Source organism: Ranitomeya variabilis, chromosome 6, assembly GCF_051348905.1.
Source record: "Ranitomeya variabilis isolate aRanVar5 chromosome 6, aRanVar5.hap1, whole genome shotgun sequence".
In the NCBI taxonomy this organism is placed as follows: domain Eukaryota; kingdom Metazoa; phylum Chordata; class Amphibia; order Anura; family Dendrobatidae; genus Ranitomeya; species Ranitomeya variabilis.
In genome coordinates this window covers 447,953,121-447,980,771 of record NC_135237.1, presented here as the reverse complement: position 1 = coordinate 447,980,771, position 27,651 = coordinate 447,953,121, and the positions used below count along the sequence as shown (strand labels likewise).

General features: G+C 39.5%; 1 protein-coding gene across 4 annotated transcripts in view; it reads right to left on the bottom strand.

Moving 5' to 3' along the window:
* The window catches only part of SNTG1 (syntrophin gamma 1), a 1,080,379-nt gene extending 1,055,871 nt beyond the window's left edge, over nt 1–24,508 (bottom strand). For 3 of the 4 annotated variants that reach the window (XM_077270477.1, XM_077270479.1, XM_077270478.1), the window contains exon 1: nt 23,926–24,262. The gene's annotated coding sequence lies outside the window, so the exon portion shown is untranslated. Of the gene's footprint in view, nt 1–23,925 lie in introns of all 4 variants that reach the window. The other variant, XM_077270476.1, reaches the window with a different exon arrangement.
* Nucleotides 24,509–27,651: the final 3,143 nt, after the last annotated feature.

Below are 27,651 nucleotides of genomic sequence, written 5' to 3'. Positions count from 1 at the left end.
TAAATATGTGCTAGAATACTCATCTATAAAGTAACTAAGCATTATATTTATATTTAAACACAAATATTTAAAATGAATCACAGAACAGTAGTGAAATGTCCACTGAGGAACATTATCACCCTCATTAATTTGTATTAAAAATTAAAGTTTTCCCCATAAACACTAGATGCTGTCAGACCAAAACAATTGTTTAGCTGACAGCTATATCTTCTGACTTTCCCAGTGGCTTATCTCCGCGCGAAACAAGAAAAGTGTCTGCTGAAATTCAACCGGTCAGGGAATCCTCATACACATTAGATGATAAACCAATTGCCCCTAGGAAATCAGTGAGTTTAACCATTTATCTTAATTGTATGGGGGTCTTTAGTTCAGCGTTGATGAGATTTTCTAGGTGGATTATGTGCAAAGAAAGGTAAGACAGTGCCAGATCCATTTTCTGACAGCCACCAGCAGTGCCTGATGGATCCTGATGACTATAATGGGTCTGCTGTACTTTTATAATTTTACAGGACAGAATAGATGAGTATTTTAATCTGCAATGAAGGCTCCCTACAAAGCATAGAATGCTGACAAGGGGGGGACTTACTACTGGTAGACCACAGGGTCGGTCTCAAGAGGTAAGAGGGGGCCTAGCTACTACCTAGAAAGCAACAGAAATTGTGCATTATGATGAACCATTGGACTGCAATGGGTTAATATATTGATTTTGCACTGAGGCCCTCTTCTATCTATGTTCATTCCTTATGTGACATTCAGTCAGTTGGCAATAGATCTCCAGCTAATGGAAAGCACATCAAAAGTAGGGATCCGCTATGAATAACTTTTGGTTAGTTTTTGAGGCTGCATCAAAAATGCAGCATTTTGCAGTTCCTGCAAAGTAGATGATATAGAAATCTTATGCCCACTCAGCGTAAACTGACCTGCAGTGCAAGTTTCAAATCCACATTATGTCAATTTCTCTGGCGAGTCTGCTGACTTTTAAGCACAGTTATTCTCCGTAGACTTGCATTAGATGCGGAAAATCCACAGGTAAAAACGGACATGCATTTTTAGTGCGTTTCCATGGCAGACACCCACTTGTAATCCTCATATGATCGAATCAATAAAACTTTGTCAAAGTCAAATACTAGGAACCATCAATAATAGGGATGAGCGGACCTGTGGAATTTTCGGTTCTGGTACCCAACCTGAACTTTATTCTAAAGTTTACTTCGGGTAGCAGAAGTGCACCCAAACTTGAACCACAACCCAAACCCTATTGAAAACAATGGAGACCCAAACTTTTAATTTGGAAAATTCTTTCCCACTCTCTCTGCAATGTACTTTCCCCCCGAACTCCAAACGTTACAGGGGAATTCCTGGAGAAGCCCGCATTCAGCATTTAGCACTGGATACTAACTTCGGTATAAACCTTGAGCATTTGAGTTTGGGCTTTTTCTTTTCTAAGCATGAACAAAGCAGCTTTATTTAAAAGATGACACACCAAAAAGAGACAAAAAATGTAGATTTCAAAATGCAATAAAAACGCAAGCATCCTAATTTACATAATAGGAGCAGAAATGGTGTAGAAAGCCCGTAGCATCAAAAACTCACCAAAAGCTCATTGTGGAAATTAAAGCATATAAACTTGAACTTTCCAGCTGAGGTTATCATTTTTGAAATGTTATCATTTGTCATAATCTTGCTTTAAAAAATAACCATAGGAATAGCAAGAAAAAAAGTACAAATTAACAAGCAATTAATGGAATGCATTTCTAGTAGCAGAACTACAATAATTCATATAATTGTGACCAAGCCCTTGTGAGGATATAAATATGTATCCTTTCAAATAAATGTAAAATATGGAAAGTAGAAAAATATCCAATTTTGGCAAGTTTTATGGGAAGTTGACAATTCTGGCAGACAATTCATCAGAATAAGTAATTAATGCAGAAGTTGAAGGAATTATGAAAAGTTTCAATATGTTGGGGAAATGCCATTTGGTATATATTTATAATATCAAAATATATGATTTTGGCAAAGGGATTTTTAATTCCTGACCGATAAAGGCCTGGCAGATGGCTGATATGCCACACATAAATCTCAACGTGAATATATAATTCGCTAACAAAAGATTAAATCATTTTGTTAAAATTACGACAGTGCACTGTTACTAACAGGACAAGAATAAATTTGCTCACATATTTACTGCGATTGTAGTCAATAAAAAGCCACATCAGGTGTTGATCAGGGTAGAAGGGTTTTTTTTCTTCCACTGAACTCTGTAACCAGTTAAAATTATAGTGATGGCTCACAGGACATCCGACGGACAGGAACACTTTACAACAAGACAAGTCTCAGCATAGCTCTCTCCGAAATGTGTGGAGCAAACTTTTGTTTCAAGCGAAAACTCCCATGAATATCTATGTAATATAATTTCTGAAGTTTTTGCAGTTTCTCTTATTTTCTTTTAGAAAAATAAGTCTATTACACTTTAACTGTGTGGGTGTATAGCAACAATCCAGTCATACAGTTGGTGACCTGCCACTGTCAACAAAACATTCTTGGCCACCAGGGATGTGCAGATGGAGACAGTAGAAATGTACTAACTCCAACTAAAGCTTCAAATATCAGTATGAAAATTTGAACTATTTTTTATATTTCATAATTCATTCATTATTTGAATACCTGGTTGCATATTTACTTCCATAGGAATTTAGGAATGATTGTTTTATATATATATATATATATATATATATATATATATATATATATATATATATATAAATTACAAAATATATATATACAGGTCCTTCTCAAAAAATTAGCATATAGTGTTAAATTTCATTATTTACCATAATGTAATGATTACAATTAAACTTTCATATACTATAGATTCATTATCCACCAACTGAAATTTGTCAGGTCTTTTAATACTGATGATTTTGGCATACAACTCTTGATAACCCAAAAAACCTGTCTCAATAAATTAGCATATCAAGAAAAGGTTCTCTAAATGACCTATTACCCTAATCTTCTGAATCAACTAATTAACTCTAAACACATGCAAAAGATACCTGAGGCTTTTAAAAACTCCCTGCCTGCTTCATTACTCAAAACCCCCATCATGGGTAAGACTAGCGACCTGACAGATGTCAAGAAGGCCATCATTGACACCCTCAAGCAAGAGGGTAAGACCCAGAAAGAAATTTCTCAACAAATAGGCTGTTCCCAGAGTGCTGTATCAAGGCACCTCAATGGTAAGTCTGTTGGAAGGAAACAATGTGGCAGAAAACGCTGTACAACGAGAAGAGGTGACCGGAACCTGAGGAAGCAGTGGACTGAGTCTGGTGTGGAAACATCCAGAGCCACCGTGCACAGGCGTGTGCAGGAAATGGGCTACAGGTGCCGCATTCCCCAGGTAAAGCCACTTTTGAACCATAAACAGCGGCAGAAGCGCCTGACCTGGGCTACAGAGAAGCAGCACTGGACTGTTGCTAAGTGGTCCCAAGTACTTTTTTCTGATGAAAGCAAATTTTGCATGTCATTCGGAAATCAAGGTGCCAGAGTCTGGAGGAAGACTGGGGAGAAGGAAATGCCAAAATGCCTGAAGTCCAGTGTCAAGTACCCACAGTCAGTGATGGTGTGGGGTGCCATGTCAGCTGCTGGTGTTGGTCCACTGTGTTTCATCAAGGGCAGGGTCAATGCAGCTAGCTATCAGGAGATTTTGGAGCACTTCATGCTTCCATCGGCTGAAATGCTTTATGGAGATGAAGATTTCATTTTCCAGCACGACCTGGCACCTGCTCACAGTGCCAAAACCACTGGTAAATGGTTTACTGACCATGGTATTACTGTGCTCAATTGGCCTGCCAACTCTCCTGACCTGAACCCCATAGAGAATCTGTGGGATATTGTGAAGAGAAAGTTGAGAGACGCAAGACCCAACACTCTGGATGAGCTTAAGGCCGCTATTGAAGCATCCTGGGCCTCCATAACATCTCAGCAGTGTCACAGGCTGATTGCCTCCATGCCACGCCGCATTGAAGCAGTCATTTCTGCCAAAGGATTCCCGACCAAGTATTGAGTGCATAACTGAACATTATTATTTGATGGTTTTTTTGTTTGGTATTAAAAAACACTTTTATTTGATTGGTCGGGTGAAATATGCTAATTTATTGAGACAGGTTTTTTGGGTTATCAGGAGTTGTATGCCAAAATCATCAGTATTAAAACAATAAAAGACCTGACAAATTTCAGTTGGTGGATAATGAATCTATAGTACATGAAAGTTTAATTGTAATCATTACATTATGGTAAATAATGAAATTTAACACTATATGCTAATTTTTTGAGAAGTACCTGTATATATATATATATATATATATATATATATATATATATATATATATATATATATATACTGTATATATATAGTGGAATAAAGCCTGAGGTTGCCATTTTATTGCAGTATATTTGCTAATTCGCATGTACAGTGGGGAAATAGAAGAGTTAGAGTTGGAAGTTTGCATCAATATAAAAATAAAAAAATTGTGACTGCATCCAGTGGTACTTTAAAAAAATAATATATTCCATCATCTGCTTAGCAATACACAATGTTTTGATTTGATATGTTTCTTGAGTTTTATATATGAACAAGGCCTCATTTAAAAGTCAGGTTTTTAATACAGTATATGAGAAAAACAGACCAAGTTTCATTAGAGTTTCATCAATTTTTTTCACTGATGAGATAAAAAAAAATCAGTCTGTGAAAACGGACAGTACACAGATGGCATTTTATTCCTATCCGATTTTTTTACAGACCCATAGACTTTCATTGCCAAGTTTGATCTGACACTTGGATCAATATCTGACATGTCTCCAAGATTTTTCATGGACCACTCAGTCTTCAAAAAATCACTGACATGTGAATAGACTGTTAGACTTCCTAACAAAAATAGACACAGTCAAAATAAGAACGGGTGCTTGATCAATAATAAAAACTGAAGTACAGGTAGAAAAGCATTACACAATGATAAGCACGCCTGTGTCAAAAGTACATCAATTTTATTTGGAACAAAAACCTTGACAAATAGAAACAATTAAAAACAGAATACCTCCAAAAGACACTGACATGTAATGCAAGAATATACAACACATATCCAAAAATAGATATAAATAGAGCCCTTATTAGGTACAAAAATATAAATAAAAACATATAAATATATATAAAACCCTAAAAAGCATCAAATAAATGTAAGTATATTCAGGGTGGGACCTAAAAAGGCACAAATAGACATGTGCAATAATCGGTAAATATAAAGCAGCACAGTGATAAAATAATAAAAAGATAACTATAATAGCAATATAAGCAACCACTTATATATACATACAAGTAACATAAAAAGTGCATGTGCAAGATGTATGACATATATAAATGATATGAACAATATAACCCAGTAGCTGAAAGGATCAAATATATAACACATAAGAAGAATGTAAGTGTATATGTGTGAAGGATGCCTATGAGTAGGAATAGAATGCCAATAATCAAGGACAGTCCAAGAATATTAGATCCAAAATTCCAGAAAACGCCATGTCAGTGGGTGTATACCCCATGCGTATCGCTGCTGTGAAGCAGCTTCATCAGGGAATATGTAGCCATTTCTTTGCCCTATAGTATTTTGTTAAAAAAAACTGTCATACACATGTTCAGGGGCATAGCTATAGGGAATGCAGAGGTTGCAGTTGCACCCCGCTTCCTTGTGCCTAAGGGTGTCACAAAGACCCATATGCCACATAAGAAAGTAGTGATATGATATGTAGCACATATTAGATTGGAGTCCCGGTACAGACTTTGCAATAGGGCTTAGGATTAGAGACGAGCGGTGTTCGAGTCGAACTGTTCGCCAATTTCAAATTCAAGCTGTTTTGGGTGGTGTTTGAGTCAATCAACGAACTCGAACAATTTGCTTAAAATTCGGGTGTTCGAGTTTCTGTTCGATAACTGTTCGTTCACCAAAAGCCTAACTTGATTTTCACATTAAAACTGTTTATCAATGTTAATAGACTGTTTCCGTGTATAGTGTGCGGGGAGGATAGATCTGTGCTGAAATAATGCCGATCTCTATTTTTTTTCTTTCCTTCATTTACAGTGGGGCGGTGCAGTCTTTCAGCCTATCAGCAGTGCACACACACACAGCAAAGTGCATGTGATGCACACAAGCAAGGGCATGTGTCATTGTCTGTGTATGTCACATGTCCTTGCCCTATAAGAACCAGCTATTTCCCCGTTGCCACCATTTCCTCACTGCTGCAGCTTAGTGTTAGACGGCACCACTGCTGCTGTGGGCGCTATACAGTATAAAAGTGTGAATTGCGAGCAAATTTGCAGTTAGATAAAGAGAGATAGGTTTAGGCAGTCAAGACTAGCTGTAATATCAGCCCTTTTTAGGGTAGGTTACAGCAGTTCATAGCACTTTTTGCCAGGCAGGTCTGTGCCAGCGCTGTGCAAGTGTTTGTCACAGCATTTGGTGTATTCTAGCTCAGCCAATCCTTTTGGGCTAGTAGCATTGTCTGGTAGTCATCTGAGTAGCCCGCCTGTGAAGCTAGCTACACTGTCTGCTGTGTATCTAATATTTTTTTACTGCAACTAAGTAAATCCTTTTGGGCTTAGTAGCAGTGTCTGCACGTCAGCGGTGTAGCCTGCCTGTGAAGCTAGCTACACCGCCTGTGTATCTAATAATTTTTCACTGCATCTAACCCAGTAAATCATTTTGGGCTTAGTAGCAGTGTCTGCACGTCAGCGGAGTAGCCCGCCTGTGAAGCTAGCTACCCTGCCTGTGTATCTAATAATTTTTTACTGCATCAAACCCAGTAAATCGTTTTGGGCTTAGTAGCAGTGTCTGCACGTCAGCGGAGTAGCCTGCCTGCGAACCTAGCTACACCACCTGTGTATCTAATCATTTTTTACTGCATCTAACCCAGTAAATCATTTTGGGCTTAGTAGTAGTATCTGCACGTCAGCAGAGTAGCCCGCCTGTGAAGCTAGCTACACCGCCTGTGTATCTAATAATTTTTTACTGCATCTAACCCAGTAAATCGTTTTGGGCTTGTACCACAGTTTGGACACTCAGCTCTGCTCGGTTTCCATCCATCGTTTTTTGTGAAAACAACTACAGAGTTGAAAAATTAGTTAAGCACCAAAATGAGTGGAAAAAGGCCTGCTGCTGGTGGAAAGGGGAATAGGCGTGTTGGAAAGGGAAAAAAAGGTTGTGTCTGTGGGATAGGTGGTAAAGCAACAGTAACATTTGCAGAAGAAACACCATCTTCCAGGCAAAGTAAGATGTCTACTTCTTTTCGTGGACAATCTGATATGATCCCTTTCTTACGACCATTGCTACGAGCATCACCAAAAATTCCAGATGAGGCACAAAACAGCAGGTGCTTGAACGGATATCAAGTGCTCCTTCTAGTGGGCTTTCCTCCACCTCAACTTCAACATCACAAACACTCCAGTCTTCAGAGGTGTCACCCCAATCGAACTTGCTTCCTCACAGCTCCCAAGTCTCCAGCCGCCCGTCTGAGTATGGGGTAACACAGATGGTTGAGTCTGCAGAGCTGTTTACTCATACTATAGCCTGGGAATCAGAGGTCTGCTCCAGAGCTTCTGTGAATCCAGATGAGGAAATGATCTGCACTGATGCCCAGAATCTTCCTGAGTCGGATCCAGGCACAGATGAAGAAGGTTCTGAGCATAATGTAGACCCTCTTTTCCAAACTGTAACTCCTGTTGGTGGAGACAATGAAGAAGATGATGATGAGACTGAGATACTTGATTGGAACGAAAACTTGACTTTTCGATCAGGGCAGGAAGAGGTTGGCTCTGAGGACGACTGGTGTGAGAACACACAGGGTGATGATGATGAGGTTGGAGACTCCACTTGCTGTCAACCCACAATCCGCCAGTCCATGAGGTCAGCAGAGGAGGTGGAGGAGGATGCTAGTGATGACGAGGTTAGGTTGCGCCTTTCTGGACAGAGACAGAGTACTGGAAGCACGTCAACAACTGCATCCTCAACCACAACTGTGCCTCTGAGCACAAGTCGTGGTGGCTCTTTAGGTCGCATGGGCTCTAGGCCTTCCATAGCCTGGGCATTTTTTGAGATCGCAAAGGATGACCCAACTCATGTTGTCTGTAAGATTTGTCACCAAAATCTCAGTAGAGGCCAAAAAGTGAATAGTTTGAGTACTTCATACATGAACCGTCACATGAATATGAGGCATAAGTTGCAGTGGGAAGCTCACTGTGCTACAATGTGACCTAGTGGGTTGGGCCAACCACCGTCTGCCCCATCAAGCATATCCACAGCCTCTTCATCCTCTGTGACTGTGGGGACAGCAGTCGCATATGGTTTTGGATGCAGACCTTCCACATCTTTACCTGCGACAGCCAGTGTGATTGGTAGGTGTAGGTCATTAGTACATTTGCAAGTGGAAACACCTGCTGGTGTTGAGCGCTCTCCAACATTGAGACCACCACATTTTGATCAAGGAAACATAATATCTCTGCCTGCACCTTCCTCACAGACCAGCAGTTTGCCAGGGACACCCTACTCAACCCTGTTTAAGCACGGCAGACAGCCCTCGGTCCCTCAGATGTGGACAAGTAAAAGACCAGTTCCTCTTAGCCATGACAAAGTTAAGAGATTGAATTTCACCATCTGCAAGCTGTTGGATACAGAAATGCTGCCTTTCCGCCTAGTGGACACAGAGGATTTTCGAGACCTTATGTCCGTCGCAGTGCCCCAGTACCAGACGCCCAGTCACCACTATATCTCAAGGAAAGCTGTGCATGCACTACACCAGCATGTCGCACACAACATGACCGCTTCCTTGAGAAACTCTGTGTGTGACAGGGTGCATTTCACCTCAGACACTTGGACGAGTAGACATGGACAGGGGCGTTACATGTCAGTGACTGGGCACTGGGTAACTATGGTGACAGCAGGAGAAGAGGCTGCTGTCCAAATCTTGCCGTCCCCACGAGTTGCGCATCGATCCTCTATATCTATAAGTCCCTCCACTGCTTCTGCCTCCTCAACCTCCTCTCGGTCCTCCACCTGCACCCAAACCCTGTCTGGTAATGCCACCCGCGTTCTAACTGCGCAGATGGAATCCTGCACACCTCCTTACTATGATGTCACCATGGCTCAATGGCATCAGGCAGTGTTTACCTTGAAATGTCTGGGAAATGTGAGTCACACAGCTGAGGAGTTTTCGCCAGCTCTGGAGACCGAGTTCCATCAATGGTTGTCTCCACTGAACCTGCAGCCAGGGAAGGCCATGTGCGACAATGCTGCAAACCTGGGTGTGGCCCTTTGCCGGGGCAATGTCACACACGTGCCTTGTATGGCTCATGTTTTGAACCTGGTTGTCCAGCAATTTTTATCCCACTATCCTGGACTAAATGGGCTTCTGCAGAGGGCACGGTCGCTGTGTGCTCACTTCCGCCATTTGCATCCCGCAGCTCAATGACTTGCATCTCCCACCAAAGTCGTTGGGCCTGCCAGTTCACCAGCTGAAATGCAATGTGCCCACATGGTGGAATTCAACTCTGCACATGCTGCAGCGACTGTGGCAGCAGCGACAAGCCCTGGTGAAATACGTTATGACATATAGCCTGGGCCGAGATCCAGAGGTGGGGCAAATCATGCTGCAGGTGTGGTCTCAGATCAGGGACCTCTGCACCCTTCTGCACAGTTTTGAAATAGCGACAAAGATGTTTAGTGCTGACGATGCCATTATCAGCATGACTATTCCGGTCATTTACATGCTGGAGCACACCTTAAACAGTTTTTGGAGTCAGGTGGTTGGACAAGAGGAGGAGGAACAGGAGGAGTCATATGCGGAAGGGATAATATCTCCAAGGTCCAGACGGTCGGCAGCACCAAGGCGGCTGGCATTGGAGAGAGGGGGAAAGGGATTTCAAAGGGTGCATGGTAGTAGCCAAACTGTTGAGGAAGCTGCAGGAGCCGAGGAAGAAGTGGAGGACGAACTGGCGCTGGGCAAGGAAGACTCATCAGATGAGGGAGACCTTGATCAAATTTCTGTTGTGCGAGGTTGGGGGGAGAGGGCAGAGGAAGGAAGCATGCAGAAGTATCAGCAGAGACTGTTACAGAATCTGCTTTTCCACAAAGCACCAGTGGTGCACGTAGTGAATCTGAGTTCTAACTGGACAACCGTGGGACTCTCGAGTCATCACTCAAACCGTAACAGTAACATCGTATCTGGTGGTAACAGCAATTTTTTTAATCGTTTCAAAAATTTTATAGACCGTCCTTTGCAAGGCCACAGGAGACTAGAAGTCTGATGCATACCCATCACCTAGAGAGGATGGTACAGGAGTATCTCCAAGTTTACATCGATGCCATGACTGTGGAACTGGACCCTTGCTCATTTGGGGCTTCCAATCTGGAAAAATGACCAGAGCTCGCCACTCACACCTTGGAGATCTTGTCGTGCCCCGCAGCCAGCGTTCTCTCTGAACGTGTGTTCAGCGCTGCTGGTGGTGTGCTGACAGATAAGCGCACGCGGCTGTCCAGTGAGAATGTAGACTAACGTTCATCAAGATGAACAAATCCTGGATCCGCAAGGACTTTTCTACCCCTGTGTCATCCTGGGGAGACTAAAAGCTTGATGATTTTTGAAAATCACCTCACAAAACTTCATTTATATCATCATGTGAGGATAACATGCTTTTTTATGCGTTTCCACCCCGGGAATGCACTAAAAATGAATGGGTATTTTTTCTACCTGTGGATTTTCTGCATTTAATGCAAGTCTATAGGGAAAATCTGCAGATAAAAGGCATCATACTCGCAAGAGAAATTGATATTTTGCGGATTTGAAACACGTACCGCAGGTGAGTTTACGCTGAGTAAAAAAGAAGCACAGAGGCCATGAGATTTCTATAAATCCCATCCACTTTGCTACAACTGTAAAATGCTGAATTTTAGATGCAGGAAAACTACGTAGCGTCAACTACTCACCAAATTGTGGCTATAGTGCAATTTTTTTTGTTGGTAAAAAATACATTGTTTGAAGCATAAAACGGCAACATTTGAATATATCCTAACAAATACTTTATAATATGATTACTAATTGTTAGATATATGAGCAAGCATAAATTATTTACTTCTCTTTTTCATCTTACAGATGAGAATGATATCTCCTATCTTTTGTAACACTTTTCTACATTTACACACCGCAAAAAACAGAAAAACTCGTCTGTTCCACTTTTATCCCATGTATCGAGGAGTGAACAGAAAAAATAAATAAATAAAAAAATTGAAAAAATGAGCAATGTTTATTAATGACAATTTGAAATACACAGGAATAAAATTAAACCTATAGTAACCTCAAAATATGAAGGACACATAAGGCTACTAACTCCTTTAAACACACTGGTTAGTATGCATGGTAGAGGTAAATCTATCAATCAAGGGCTGCTTGAGACGCCCCTCGAAGAAGTATGGACAAAACGCGCATCGGGGTTGGGGGAAATAGCACAGACTCCACACACAAGTGAGTAGGATCATGAGAGGTTTTATTTCATGTCTAATGGTGGCTTTTTGATCATATATGATGTGATAATTGGGTGTTATACCCAGTCCATGTACTGTACAGGTCAGAACCATTACTAGGCCACCTTACATATAGTAACTTGATTTTTTGTTTTTCAATTTTGGCACAAAGCTTTTTATTCTCTTTATATTGTCATTAATAAACATTGTTCATTTTTCAATTTTTTGATTTGTTTGTTTTTCTGTTCACTCCCCCATACATGGGATAAAAATGGAACAGACGGGTTTTTCTTAGTTTGATAAACACATTACTTTTTGGATCTATTGCTTGATATAATTTACACACTGCAGCTGTAAAAATAATGCATTAAAATGCTGCAGAGCCATGGTAAGGAAGGGATTAATATAGAAGAAAACATTCTTACTGACAAAGGAAAAGGTTGCAATATATAATAGAAAACGATTTAGTGCTGGAGCAGAAGCCAAGGTCAGAGAAAATAGTTTCTCTTCTTTTTCTAACATTGTAAGAAATTTTCCTTTCAAGTCGCTTACATGACAACATGCACACCGCTCCTTGACCCTTTACACTTTACATGCCGGTGGCCTGAGACAAACCGGACAAAATAATGTACAGGCATCAACAATCAGCTGCGGTTACGGCTGACAAAATCAAGGAGATTGACTTATAAAGTGACAAATGGGTCTCACCTGACCTCATATCATTCCTGCCCTCTCAATTTAAATTCTTGTTCATAGCTTTCACGAGCACAAAAAATTCAATATTTTTCTTTGAAATAAAGTTAAAGCATCAACACAGTGTTTGCAGATTGACGGCTTCATGTTCTGCGAACAACAAAGATTCTGCCATACTGTGTAAAATAAAAACATGAAGAATGGCATGTGAGAAGGATAGGATTGCTTTTGATGTCAGAAGCCATAACTGCAGATATAGCTTTACATTTCATTTTATTCCACTGATATTTCACTTCTTTTTTAAAAAAATTGACCCGTGATGTACTGAGTGAAAGTCAGAGCCCTGGAACTGGAGTCAGAGTCAGTGTAAATGTGATGACCACAAAGCTAAATTTAAAATAAAAAAATAAATGTAATATTATATATTATTAACTCCTTCACCAACTTGGGTTTTTCAGTTTTTGATTTTCCGTATTTTGCTCCACTTCTTCCAGACCCATAGCTTTTTTTATTTTTGGTCAATATGGCCATGTGAGAGCTTGTTTTTTTGCAGGACGAGTTGTACTTTAGAACGACACCAATGGTTTTACCATATAGTATACTGGAAATTTGATAATTCAAAGATTGGTGAATTGCAAAAAAAAGTGCAATTCCACAATTGTTTTACCATGTTCATTAAATGCTACAACTGACCTGCCATTATGATTCTCCAGGCCATTGTAAATTCCTAGATACTAAATGTGTATGTTCTTTTTCATATAAGTGGTGAAACAACAGTCGCCATTTTCCGATACCCGTAGCGTCTCAATTTTACGTGATCTGGGGCTGGGTCAGGGCTTATTTTTTTCATGCTAAGCTGATATTTTTATTTATACCATTTTGTTATAAATACAATCTTTTGATCGCTGGTTATTGCATTTTAATGCAATGTTGCGGAGACCAAAAACACGTAATTTAGATTTTTTTTCTTGTTATGCCGTTTACCGATCGGATTAATTTTTGTAATATATTGATATATGAGTTTCACTTTTTGCAATGAAGAACTGAAATGAATTAACTTTTTGATGATATTCTAATTCTGTGAGAAGCACTTGTATATATTCATATATGTGATCACTGCATCAAATCTGTAACTACAGCAGAAAGATGCTGCACAAACTAACATCACCTCTGAGACGAGAGATTTGCTGTCGTGTTCATTAAGATCTACGACATCCTGGGAAAATGACTAAAAGTAAAAACCAATGGGGATCACCAAAGGACTGGTGCTGAACAGTTGGGTGATTTACCAAGCGAGTAATGTGTGATTTTCTATCTTACGGCATTTCTAGTTACATTTCTTCAACTCTCATCAACACCTTTAACAACTTGAGTAAAGAAGCATTATCGGTCTACACCAGGCACAACAACATTTACGGAATGATAAAAAATACAGAGTAGATACGTTATCTCGAGATGAAAACTGTTTGCTTACTGCTGAGTATGTTTTATGCAGGTGTTGGTTACAGATCTTACAACATTACTCATGAATGTCAGCAAACACAAGAATGAAAAAGCGCTCTGCAAGTGGTAATCTACACTATTTATAGGTATGGTTACTGCATTACTGATATCGCTGTCGTATAAATTCGAGGGTTTTTTGAACAGCTATTGAACATCACATTTTGTCTTTCCTTCTCAGAAGCATCAATTTGTAAATATACATATAATTTAGGGAAGATGGGATAGAAGTAAATCAGGTTCACGTAAATCATTTATTTTATTTTGTTTTTGTTTCACTCAGGAGTTGAAAATTGTAAAGACACCATCACCCTAGTTTTTATACTTTTTGCAGCTGGGACCATTATAATAGATTCATTTTCAACCTTATTTCAGCACACCTTGACTGATGTTACTAATTTATAACCTGAACTCAGTTCAGCCTTTTTTTACTTTTCAGTTGGGTTTTACAGTCTTCTTTACTTTTATTTTGTTTTGTCTACCAATTCTGATTTCTGAAAAACTACATTGAAGGGAATCAATCATCAAGATTTCACCTGTCAAAAGTGTATGTAGCTCTTTCTAGTTCAGCAATACCCTTACAGGACCAGTCAGTTCCTACATTACTAAATCAGAGTTTGGATTGTTATGCAAATGATGATGTAGATCTGTTGCCTCCGCCACTCCAGCTCTGTTCCTCACCCAGTACAGCCTCTTTCTGCTTGACTGACAGCCTCTTTGCTGTGACTTCAGTTAAAAGGGGAGAGCAGACAGTCAAAAAGCAGGAGGCAGTGCTGGGTGGGGTATAAAGGAGGAGAAGGCTTGAGACAGAGGCATGAGGTTTACAACCTAATTTACACATACATTAATGTGCTAATATCTCAGGAAAGCAAGAATAGACTGGCCATGAAAAAGGATTGTCGGTCTTGTCTTCAAATAAGCTACATGCACATATACATGGGCAAATTAAATCCCACTGACAGAGTCTTTTTAAAGTTTAAAAAGACCTACCAAGACTTGATGGCATCATTTTGTAAACCAAATTGACATACCCATCATAGCTCTGTTGAGAAAACTTTGGGCTTTAGCTGAAAAATGAATAGGACATCAAAAACTGTACAGAAATGTACTGTAATTTGGCAATTTGGCTTTTTTCAATTAAACATCTAATTTTTATTGGGGCAAATATTTTTCTCTGGCCAGTGAAGAGGTGAAAATGACAATATAAATACTATAATACATATTTAAGTGCTACTCAATGCAAACATTTACGTTTCATTCTGAAATTCTTCATTTCAGAGAAAGCCTAGTTGAAAACAGGCTAGAAAGGAAGGAAGAGACTAAGAAGATTAGACACCATGGAAGGTCACAACTAGCTTCTACCCACCCCACTCATTTAGGCTGTCAGGTCTCTCCCTAAGAATGCATAGGGAGAGATCTGTCAATCTAGCTGAGAGGGATGGACAGAGGAGGCAAGGCCCTGCCCCACTGACAAATAATCAGAAACATGGCACTCCTGATATTCTTTTTGGGTGCTTGGATAGAGTCAAACCCCATAGTAATAGAAAATAGAATAGAAATCTGGCATGAATGAAGACAAATTTTATTACATGTGGTCATGATGTTTCAGTCAGAATGACCTTTATTAACGGCCCCTAGAAGTGGGGGACCATCTGTATGGAAAATGGTTCAAGAAGAGAGGACTACTGCCGTCGCTATGTGGAGAGAGCAGTCAGCCATTTTCATTGTGCTATTATCCTCACAGGTGGTCCTCCACACCTAGGTGTTTGATAAATGTTCTGACTGAAACATCATGATAACATACCAAGATGGCCCATATTTCATAAAGTTTGTCTTCATTCACTCTATTCTGGAGGTCCAGATTTCTATATATTTTCATTGACTAATCGTCCGAGTCTCAATATTCCTTGTTCTTGTTCAAACTAAGTTTTTGCTAAAATTATGCAGAATTTCATAGTAAAAAATAGATATTTGCAATGTGGGAACCCATAACTTATTCATGCTGTGGTTTAAGATAAATCCAACTGGTTTCCTTTAAATGTAGATAAGCCTTATGCTGGGGACACACTTGAGCGAGTCTCTCGCCTCAATACCTGGCACTGCCGTCGTCACTCAGGACCAGAGTGTGCGGTTGCATGTATTTGTATGCAGCTGAACGTTCCGGTTCCGAGTGCCAGTGGCAGTGCCATGTATTGATGTGAGAGACTTGTGCGAGTTTCTCGCATTGCACTCGCAAGTGTGACACCGGCCTAAAAGGTTGTGTCACATCCTATGAAGCAGGGGTGCGTTGCCATGCCTTACCGGTTGCTGAGGAGAGTATGCTTCTGCTCAATTAACAGTTTTTATAAGTAGAAATATGCACCACTGGCTCTAACGGTACACATGAGAGATGTACAGTGGCTCTGTAGCTTGCCAGGATCGGTGGCCACCATCAGAGAAAGTCTTATAAAAGCTCTATTACATTGAACTCGTGAGCAATGCACAAGTTTAACCACCATTGCTAAACTAAAGATGGCCAGTAACCTTGGCAACAAACATTAAACAATAAAATTAAAACTCACTTGGTTCTTGAGAATGGAGAATATTTTGTATATCAAGTAAATTGCAAAGTTTCTTGATTTTACAAACACTTTACAATTTTACCCTTTTAATTTGTGGAAGATAACCCTTTTAAAATATGAAAAGTGAATGAGAATGCTCCTAATTATCAAAGGTAACTTTAGGGTGTCACGTTTTAACACCCATTCTGGTTAAATAGCAGAAGAATAACTATGGTTACAATGTATATAATTAGCCATGCACATATACTTTACGTTTGATTATTTGTTTTAACTGAAGAAATGTTGCGAGCATTTTCTGTGTAGTCTAAATCTGGCACCTTGGAACGAGTACACGCTTCTATCTTCAAACGCCCACATTAAGTCTTTGACGTAGCAACCACACAAATATAAATCTCAGACACTGACAAAATGTTAACACTCCTGCCAAATAAATGATAATGAAAAAGAGGCTTGGTGTAAAACTCAGACAAACAAGCTAGAAAAATAAGACTGTACACTCAAGATGGTGACTAAAATGCCCCTACTATACACTTCCATCCACTCTCTCCTGCCTGTCAATGTGTCCACAAAGACATAACATAGGAAAAAAGGCTTCTTGCTCCTAAGAAAACCTCCTTGTGAAGGAAGGATATCACAAATAGATGGTGTGCAGCGCAAAAACTGTTCCATCTTCAAGAAAACTATACAAACGAATGCCTCATGCAGATGTCCATTCTCGACATACATAACCAATAAATGTTTTCACGGAACATGTACCCATTGTAGTCTATTATGTTGTATTTTTGAAGACTGCATGTCCGAAAGAATCATGTAGATACATCCAATTTTGATCAGTCATGGACCAATCTATAAGTCCATGAATATCACAGACAGCACATGGATGCCATCCATATTGAGCACATGTGCTCTCTGTTTATAACAGAGCAATGGGTAGGAAAAGCTTTGCCATATTTTTCAGTATGAGAAAATCACTGACAGTGAAAACTGACATATTGACCCAACATTGATAAAAGTCTGATCCAAAACACAAAAAAATAGGTCTGTTATTTTCTTTCACATGAGAAAAATGAAGTTAATTGGCAGGGCAAATGTCAAGCATTTTTTCATTTTAGAAAATCTGGATATTCCAACCTAAAGAGAATCTATTGTACATTTTAAACTGAACAGGTTTTAGAGCTTTTTCACACAAGTATATTATTTGGACACATGCTATCCAAGTAAAAGTCGGACAACACACTGATCAATGTAATTCTTTTGGGCTGTTCAGATGACAGTTTTTACACATGAACAGAGTGTCCATATAAAAGAAAATGCAGCATGTACTAGTATCTTCTGCATATTGGATGAGACTCACCCATTCAAGTGTATGAGTGCACAAAAAAATTGGATTCCATACAGGAGATACATATTGCATGTGATTTTTATGATAAAACATATAAATACCTGCCACGCTGCTGTATATAGAACATGTCAATTCTCAGGAATTTATTCAAACATGCATTTTTTATTCAAAGAGTTTCAAAGTGTAAGGCACTTTACAATTCAGGAAATGACCATATATTAGCTTCAGACACACAGGAAACTCATGTGAAACGCGTGTTGGAGTGAGGGGCGGCAATGGCATCCACAGCATGAACCCAGGTTAGTAACTTGTGCTCTATATACTTTTGACAACTTCACACCATAACCTCTTCAGTTATAGTTATCATTGTTGTTTTGGCATCTTTCTTTGCATGGCTCTTGTTCTTACTTGAGACCCTCATCCTGATTTGCTTTGATGTTATGTACATCTAAACAACCTTTACTGTGCACTTGCACTTTACATGCATATATCTGATTGTTATGTGTGTCTGAGTAACCTTAATGATGCACTTGCACTTTATATACCCATTCCTCACTTTAAAAATTGGTTCACACTTCTGATGTAGTTCTGCCTCCTCTTTTAATATACTTTCTATGTGTTTTTAATATGTCTTGTAATTATATTTTTTTACTAGTCTTGTGGCTTTTTAGGTGGCTAAAATGACCTGATTGACTGTAAAGGCAACCTATTTTTTTTATATTTTAGTTAGTTTACAGTATGTTTCTTAGTGCTACCTTCACATTTTTTCACCATAAATGCAGCTGTTATGTTTAGAACTGTTAAAAAGATTTGTTTCGTAAAGAAAAATGGAGTGATGGTAGGAAATGCTTAAAGTGAATTTGTCAGTAGGATCAACCCTCTTAAGCTGTCTATATTGGCATTCAGTGCAATCAAAATTCACTGCACACCTTGTTGTAAGGGTGATGCAAGAAAATCATATTTATTTCAATCGATGGAAACAGAAAAATAAGCAAAGCGTAGGAAAAATTTTAGAGGGACTGCTGGCAGAAAGGTGCAGGAGCGCCGCCATTACCACGTCATACAGCATACCGCAATATTCATATTGCACTGAGGACTATACAGCTCTCCACGTACATTCTGTCACTCTGGAGATTATTATTATCACTATACAAACCACAGATACTTCTATTTCCAGAGCTATACAGCGACGTAATGAATAAGACCTGGGACGGGATGAAACGTCACAATGAAATATAGTCGCTCTAGAATTTTTTCTGCGCTTTATTTTTCTGTTTCCACCATTTGAAATAAATAGGATTTTCTTGCATCACCCAAACAACAAAGCGTGCGGTGAATTTTGATTGTATGGACTAAGGGTCACCTGGCCCATTACACCAGCACCTCACTAATCTGCCCCCAGAGATTATTTTACATGAAAGGAGGCTTTAACAGTGTGAGACATGTGATAACACTCTGCTCTCCTGGTCTACACATCTACACAGAATAACGCTCCTTTTAAAATAAGCTCTGGAGGCTTAAGAGTGTTGCTCCTTTACACAAATTCCCTAACAGGCTTGTCCAGAGAAAGCAAGTTATCACCTATTCACGAAAAAGCAACCCCATAATGTTATCCTTGCTCCACCAAATTATACATTTAGCACTATTCAATCAGGCAGGTAATGCTCTTCTTGATTTGCCAAAGCCAAATGCATCCCCTAAGTGGAACATAGAGAATTGTGATTTATTACTTAGCAGTTTCCACTGCTTCAGAGTCCATTTGCATCATGCTTTACATAACGTCCTCTAACACCAGGCATTGTGCTTGATGATGTGCTGTGAGGCCACGTGCACACGTTCAGTATTCGGTCAGTATTTTACATCAGTATTTGTAAACCAAAATCAGGAGTGGAACAATCAGAGGAAACGTATAATAGAAACACGTCACCACTTATGCACTTTTCACCCACTCCTGGTTTTGACTTACAAATACTGATGGATAATACTGACCAATTGCTGAATGTGTGAATGTGGTCTAACAGTTGCATATAGCTGCTTGGCAAAGGAAACTCAAATCATGAAGCCTCTTGCCACACAGTTTTTGTGCTGATGGGGTTTGGACTCTGCAGTTATGGAGTCAGCAGAGCATTGGTGACTTTTATGCACTATGAACCTCAGTACTCGATGTCTCTGTTCTGTAACTTCACATAGTCTATCTTTTCTTGGATGAGTTGCTGCAGCTCTGAAATTTTCAATAATACCGCTCACAAATGATCCTAGAATACTAAGAGGGAAAGACATTTCACAAACTGACTTAAAGAACCTCTCCCATCAAAGTTTTTATCCTTTTAATTTATTGCAATCATCATATTATATAGCACTTACAATTGCTCATTTTGCCTTTCTACCCAGCTAATTTTTCTCTTTTCTCTGCTCTATGTAGAAACAGGAAGAAGTCTCTTGTCCCTGCAGATATTTTCCCCTATTTAACTCCTGACCCGCTGCTCCTTCCTCCCCTGCCATTGACATTTTTAATAATTGATCAGTTATACAGAAAATTGTCCTCCCTTTTCTACATAGAGCTTAGAAGGATTCAGCTAGTCAGTTTTAAATCACGTGCTGTCATAGACCTAATGGAAAACAGATGAATTAAGTAGAAGGACAAAATGAGCAATAGTAAGTATATAATGCTGTACAATATTATGACTGCAATATATTAAAAGGATAATAATTTTGATGGGAGGAGTGCTTCTTTTAGTGAATGAGCTATTCTTTCTTCCGTGGACATATTATTTACTTTTTCTAGCTAAATTGAGGTTTCAATTATTTCAATATATCTTGGTCTGTCAAAACTTAGAAAAGCATGAAAATTGATTTTCAGATGAAAAAAGATAAAAAGTTGTATGAGATAATTAGGATGCAAATTTAGTCTAAATCACCAATAAAACCTTATACTCCTTACAGCTATAGGACTGTAATAAGGTCCGACCAGTGGATTTTAGTACTGCTGTGTATAGTCATTACAATTTTTTAATTTCCACTTTGTCTTAGGGCCATATTTTTTTCATCTTTCATGGTAAAATTGCTAAGACAAATTCATTAGGTTTCTTAGACTTATTCTGAGTTTTGGAGAAGTATGGCAATATAGTGGTTATGCTTTGTAGTTTTGCTGCTTATTAATCTTGCTATTATTTTAGTTTTCCAATTTTCGCTGACGACAGTGTTTGAAAAATCATCTCTTGGTTACCATTCAATCTATTTCTTTACTTGAGGGAACGTGATGTCATTATGATCTGTGTCGTCCACATGCAAGGATGTTTTACAGTAACATAATTTGTGGAGTACATGGAGCACAAGCTCTGTGGAGGTGGGATTGATGTAGGAGACACTGCGTGCATGCTCGTGCACGCTAATTAGCAACTAAACTACAGAACGATTCACGTGACACTTCTGCTCCCCTGTCAGTCTATGTTCACATTAACACACTTGTATGTACACTGACTTGTATCCTTGTGTCAAAAACACACAATGATATTTATTCACCTTTTATATTGCCTCATTAGCACTGTTGGTCGTTATGATGTGCGAAGAGCGAAAAATTCAATAACATTCATCTTTGTGATTAATAACGTAGAATGGACTCTGTTTTTCCATGGCTTTATATGAGTAAAATGAGATTAAAAAGAACAATGTTTTCCATTAGCAAGAGATATAAATCAATTTATATTAATAGCAGCGGATGTGATGAGTGCATAAAAGAAATATTAAGACACACACACACACACATACACTACACGCACACAAAAACTACACACACTACACACTACACACACACTACACATACACACTACACACACTATACACACACACTATACACACACTATACACACATGCACACACTACACACACACACACTACACACATTATACACACACACACTATACACACATACACACACTACACACACACACACTACACACACACACTACACACACTATACACACACACCACACACACACTATACACACACTACACATACACACACTATACGCACACACACTACACACACACACTACACATACACACACTACACACACACTACACACGCTATACACACACTACACGCACACAAAAACTACACACACACTACACACTACACACACACTACACACACACTACACACACACTATACACACACACTACACACACACTACACACACTACACACACTATACACATACACTATATACACACACACCACACACACACTATACACACACACTACACACACACAATACGCACACACACTATACACACACACACATATATATCAAAACTTCCATGTATACAAGGCGCAGTTAATACGGTCTTATTTTTCTGTGTGAACTAGGCCACTTGGCACACCAGTATCCCCCACGGATTACTGCTTGTAGGAAAAGTTAATGTACATGACTGTACATTAAACGATTCTTTTATCAAGAAGAAATTACTTCAATTAATATGAGAACAATATGACTAAGGGAAGAGAACGTGACAGGACAGATCGCTTTAAGATATGACTAAATATTTCACCACATTAAATATTTCACTTGACACAGCATAATGCAGGCAGAAGGCTGGCTTCTCATTTATTAAATCAGCAGTCTGATCTCCTCTTTTTATGTGCCTAGTTCCAGACCCCATTTCCATTTGTAACAGATTTACTTCCTCTTATTTCACCTTGTGACCCTCAGTAAAATAGGAGAGCAAGTTCCACAGTGCAAACATTTTCATTAGGGTCTACGCTGCGCCTCAAGGAAATCTCGCAGCTAACAGACCAGCCATTCATATATTTTCATGATTTGTTTCAGAGACTTCTTTTGTGTCACTGGTTCAATTGAGGTTTGAAAATGTGAAATTCAGTGATCTATTTTTAATGAACTTATCAAGAAAATAAAAAAAAGTACTGATAGTGGTATTCACTATATGCCGTACACAGAAAAGAAAATCTTGTTCAAATACTTCTCAAAAGAGAAGGGGTTTACAGTCCAGCAGTAGAAATCCTGTCTCTGGATGGACGGATGTATGGATAGATACATAGATAGATAATAGATAGATATAGATACATACATACATGATAGATAATGGACTGATAGATAAAAGATAGATAGATGATAGATAGATAGATAGATAGATAGAGAGATAACAGATAGATAGATAGATAGATAGATAGATAGATAGATAGATAGATAGTTAACAGATAGAGAGCTAGAGATAGATAGGCAGAAAGAAAGATAATAGATAGATAGATAGATAGATAGATAGATAGATAGATAGATAGATAGATAGATAGATAGATACACTTTTTTTCATATTTTATTGGAGTGCTGCTTCCTTTTTTCTTTTTTATACAAATGGATATTTCTTTGTAGGGCCCTACACCCTGAATTCATCTATACAGTGCTGTTCGATTTTTTTCTTCTAGATAGATAGATGATGGATAGAAATATAGATGTTTTCATAGATAGATCGATAGAGAGATTAGATAGATAAATGATGAATAGATAGTTGATAGATAAATATGATAGATGGATGATAGATAAATATGATAGATAGCGGATGGATGGATGGATAGGTAGCTGATGGATAGATAGATAAATGTGCATTGATATGTGCTACAGTACAGTCACATTCATACTGTGATAGAAATCATTTTCCAAGTTTAAAAGCCCATAGGAACCGCCACAGTTCTCACACCTCCTACACAAATGATTGGAATTGATCAAGCTCTTAGTATAATGTCACTGGTGCACTATACATCTTGATAACTGCTTTACTTGCTATAGTTGAATGTTTCCCTCTGAATATTTATCAGGGAGCTGATATTACTATATGGAGCGGTGGCATCTTGTCCCCAGCACACACACACACTGTATACACCATAGAATTAGATCCTCTTTAGTGACTACATGCAGAAGTGACTTATAAAGAACTTTCTCTGGCCCTTTAGTGCACAGCTCAGTATAGCAGCATGCAGTGCACAGGTGAGTGTTGCTGGCTATCTATGCTGAATGCACATTGCATACAGTCAGCTGGAATGTTGGATGAATGTGATGGAGCCTGGAAAGAAAGCAGTAACTATTGTCGGAGTCTGTGACCCTCACTGCTGCCTGCATCCTACATCATGTTGGAAAACAAGGCTATAGTGAGTGCTAGAAACCTGCAGGATTTCCTATTACATGTAGGAAAATACAACACAAGGAGACCCCAGCACCCAGCTGAAAATCACTATAATCACTTGCTCTTACCAGTCAGCAGGGATAATGTAGCAATCCTTGGGAACAGGTGAAAGCATCCACTCCTATAGATTGGTAATCTAATTCCAAAACGTGTTCAGCCTCATCCTGCTTATTCTAAGGGCTTCTCAGCCTGCAAATCCATTCTCAGCCAGAGTCAGCCCTTCTCCTTGTGATCAGAGAGTGTTTCTTGGAAGTTGCTGCTTAATTCAGCAAAGAATAGACAGCGGTCATTGCCAGCCCCAGCGAGGAGATGGGAAGTGCAGCCCTGCTATTGCCATCTGCCTGCACTGGACTGTGGAGCAGCATCCCAGCAGCCTCATCAGCACCAGCTCCTCTCCACACAGCTGCAGTTCTGCTCTCTGCCTCTGCTCTCCATCTACAGGCAGACACTCCCCTAGTGACAAGTCACAAAACCTGACATGGAGGGTGACAAGGAAGCCTGCATCTCCACACAGCAAGTGCACAGGTAGCCAGTGGTGAGGTCCTGATAATACTCACAATGCAAGATATTATCCGGCAGCTTCTCTGTGCCATTCATTGCAAGCAGTGCACTGATGAGCAGGCAATGAAATACTGCTCTACAACTAAAGCCATGTCTTTGCAGTCACTTTTCCAAATATTTGGTTGGAATTATATCACAAGCAATTACCAAATGTTCTTTTGCACTGTGAACAGCAATTCAGTAATGTTTATCGGTTACTCAATCCCAGTACAAGTGATTCTGCCAATAGGTTGAACAATGCAAAAGCGACCGACATGATTACATATGATTTCACATAGATGGCTGAGATCTGACCTTGGACATCTTGAATCGTGCTGGCGTCGGACTCATAAAATACTCATTTTTGCTATTGGGATTATACAGCCATTCTGACATGGATTTCCAAGGTCTCATCAGGTCTAAGTGATCTGTTTTAAAATGGTTTATGCAGTTTAAAGGGAATCTGTCAGGAAGATCAACTCCCCCCAAACCACTTACAGGGACATGCAGGGTTTTTGAAATGTAAATCAATCTATACATTTTTATCTTCTGTTGCTGTATTCTAGAGAAAATGGCATTTTAAGACATATGCAAAAGAGGAATTAAAGGGGTTATCTGGTCTAAAGCTACAAGTCTGCAGTCCCTCTATGTATTCTCACATCGCACGCACTGCGCGCTGTAAGGATTCTTCGGTGACCAGACCCTCGATCATGTGACCCCAAGTATACGATCTGCCACATTCCGACTAATGGTTCCCAGCCTTCCTCAATAGAGTTACATTGAGTGAGGCTGCACCTATCTAGTTGAAATGTGGCAGGGAGTATACATATTGCATACTTGGGGTCACATGACTGGGCGCTGGCACCGAAGAATCCTCACAGAGCACAGCGCCCGCTATGTAAGGATTCACAAGTCACAGAGAGTATCTGCAGACTTTAGAATACACAATCCCTTTATGAGCTCTGGGCAAGACTGAGCATTTTGCAAGTCACTGCTTTCCAAGAAGGAATTCTCACCCAGCAAAAGCCTCTCTCAGGAATCTCATTCTCTTTTTTTGGCAGTCTGGTAACAAGCTCCAAAGGACAGCACACATGGACCTTTCAGTGGTAGTACTATTCAACACCGTATTGTCTCTAACTAAACCTGGAGTGGCACATCATCATGATCGCCCACTTTACTCTCTTGTTATGATACAGGTGTTTTTTTTCTAGCAGACTCCTGCTTGCTACTCCGTTCACTATGTCTTACATCGAATGGAAGAAAAACAAGGGTTTTTAATATTTCTGTCACACTATACACTGTGTTCCAAATTATTATGCAAATTGGATTTAAGTGTCATAAAGATTTAATTGTTTTGTTTTTCAAATAAACTTGTGGATGGTATTGTGTCTCAGGGCTCAATGGATCACTGACATCAATCTTAAACACATGTGATAATTAGTTTTCCAGGTGATTCTAATTAAAGGAAAATTACTTAAAAATGATGTTCCACATTATTAAGCAGGCACAGTTTTCAAGTAACATGGAAAAGAAAAGGGATCTCTCTGCTTCCGAAAAGCATCAAATAGTGCAATGCTTTGGTCAAGGGATAAAAACATTAGATATTTCTCGAAAACTTAAGTGTGATCATCGTACTGTTAAGAGGTTTGTGGCTGAATCTGAGCACAGACGTGTTTGTGCTGATAAAAGCATAATGAGGAAGGTTTCTGCCAGGCAAGTTCATCGGATTAAGAGAGCAGCTGCTAAAAAGCCATTACAAACCAGCAAACAGATGTTTGAATCTGCTGGTGCCTCAGGGTGTAGGATCCTTCAAAGGCTTGCTTTAGTTCATAAACCTACTATTCGGCCACCCATAAACAGTGTTCACAAGCAGAAATGTTGCAATGGGCCCAGACATACATGAAGACTAATTTTCAAACAGTGTTGTTTACTGATGAATGTCGAGCAACCCTGGATGGTCCAGATGGATGGAGTAGTGGATGGCTGGTGGATGGCCACCATGTCCCAACAAGGCTGCGAAGTCAGCAAGGAGGTGGAGGAGTCATGTTTAGGGCCGGAATCATGGGAAAACAGCTGGTAGGGCCCTTTAAGGTTCCTGAAGGTGTGAAAATGACCTCTGCAAAGTATATAGAGTTTCTGACTGACAACTTTCCTCCATGGTATAAAAAGCAGAAACGTGTCTTCAGGAGCAAAATCATCTTCATGCATGACAATGCACCATCTCATGCTGCAAAGAATACCTCTGAGTCATTGGCTGCTAAGGGCATAAAAGGAAATAAACTCACAGTGTGGCCACCATCTTCCCCTGACCTCAACGCTATAGAGAACCTTTGGAGTATCATCAAGCAAACAATCTATGAGGGTGGGAGGCAGTTCACATCAAAACAGCAGCTCTGAGAGGCTATTCTGACTTCATGCAAAGAAATACAAGCAGAAACTCTCAAAAAACTCACAAGTTCAATGGATGCAAGAATTGTGAAGGTGACATCAAAGAAGGGTTCCTATGTCAACATGTAACTTGGCCTGTTAGGATGTTTTGGAGTTAAATAGCTTTTTTGTTCAGTGAATGTGACCTCCTAATGTTGTAAATTCCACAAGTGAGCATTTTCAGTTCTTTAAAACATATCAAATGTTTAGAAATTCTACCATGCCTAATAATTTGGAACAGTGCATTTTGAGCTTTTATTCATTTTGGAGATTATACTGTTATCATTGGGAGGTTTATTGTCATGAATCCCCAATGGCTAGGGATAGCACAGGATAAGCAAAATATAATAAATATCGGACGAGCTCTAGGGTGATGGAACCTGGGCTGACCGCTGCCCTACACCTGACAAACGCAACTAGAGATAGCCAGGGAGCGTGCCTACGTTGGTTCTAGACGCCACGCACCAGCCTAAGAGCTAACTAGTACTGCAGAGAAAACAAAGACCTCACTTGCCTCCAGAGGAATTAACCCCAAAGGTATAGTTGCCCCCCACATGTATTGACGGTGAAATGAGAGGAAGGCACACACATAGAGATGATGTATATAGCTTCAGCAAATAGAGACCCGCTGAAAACTAGAAAGCAGAATGACACAAAAGGGGACTGAGCGGTCAGCAAAAAACCCTAATCAAAAAAACCATCCTGAGATTACAAGAACCCATGTACCAACTCATGGCACATGGGGAGAACCTCAGTCCACTAGAGCAACCAGCTAACAAAGAGACATTCTAAGCGAGCTGGACAAAAAACCAAACAACTGAAAATCA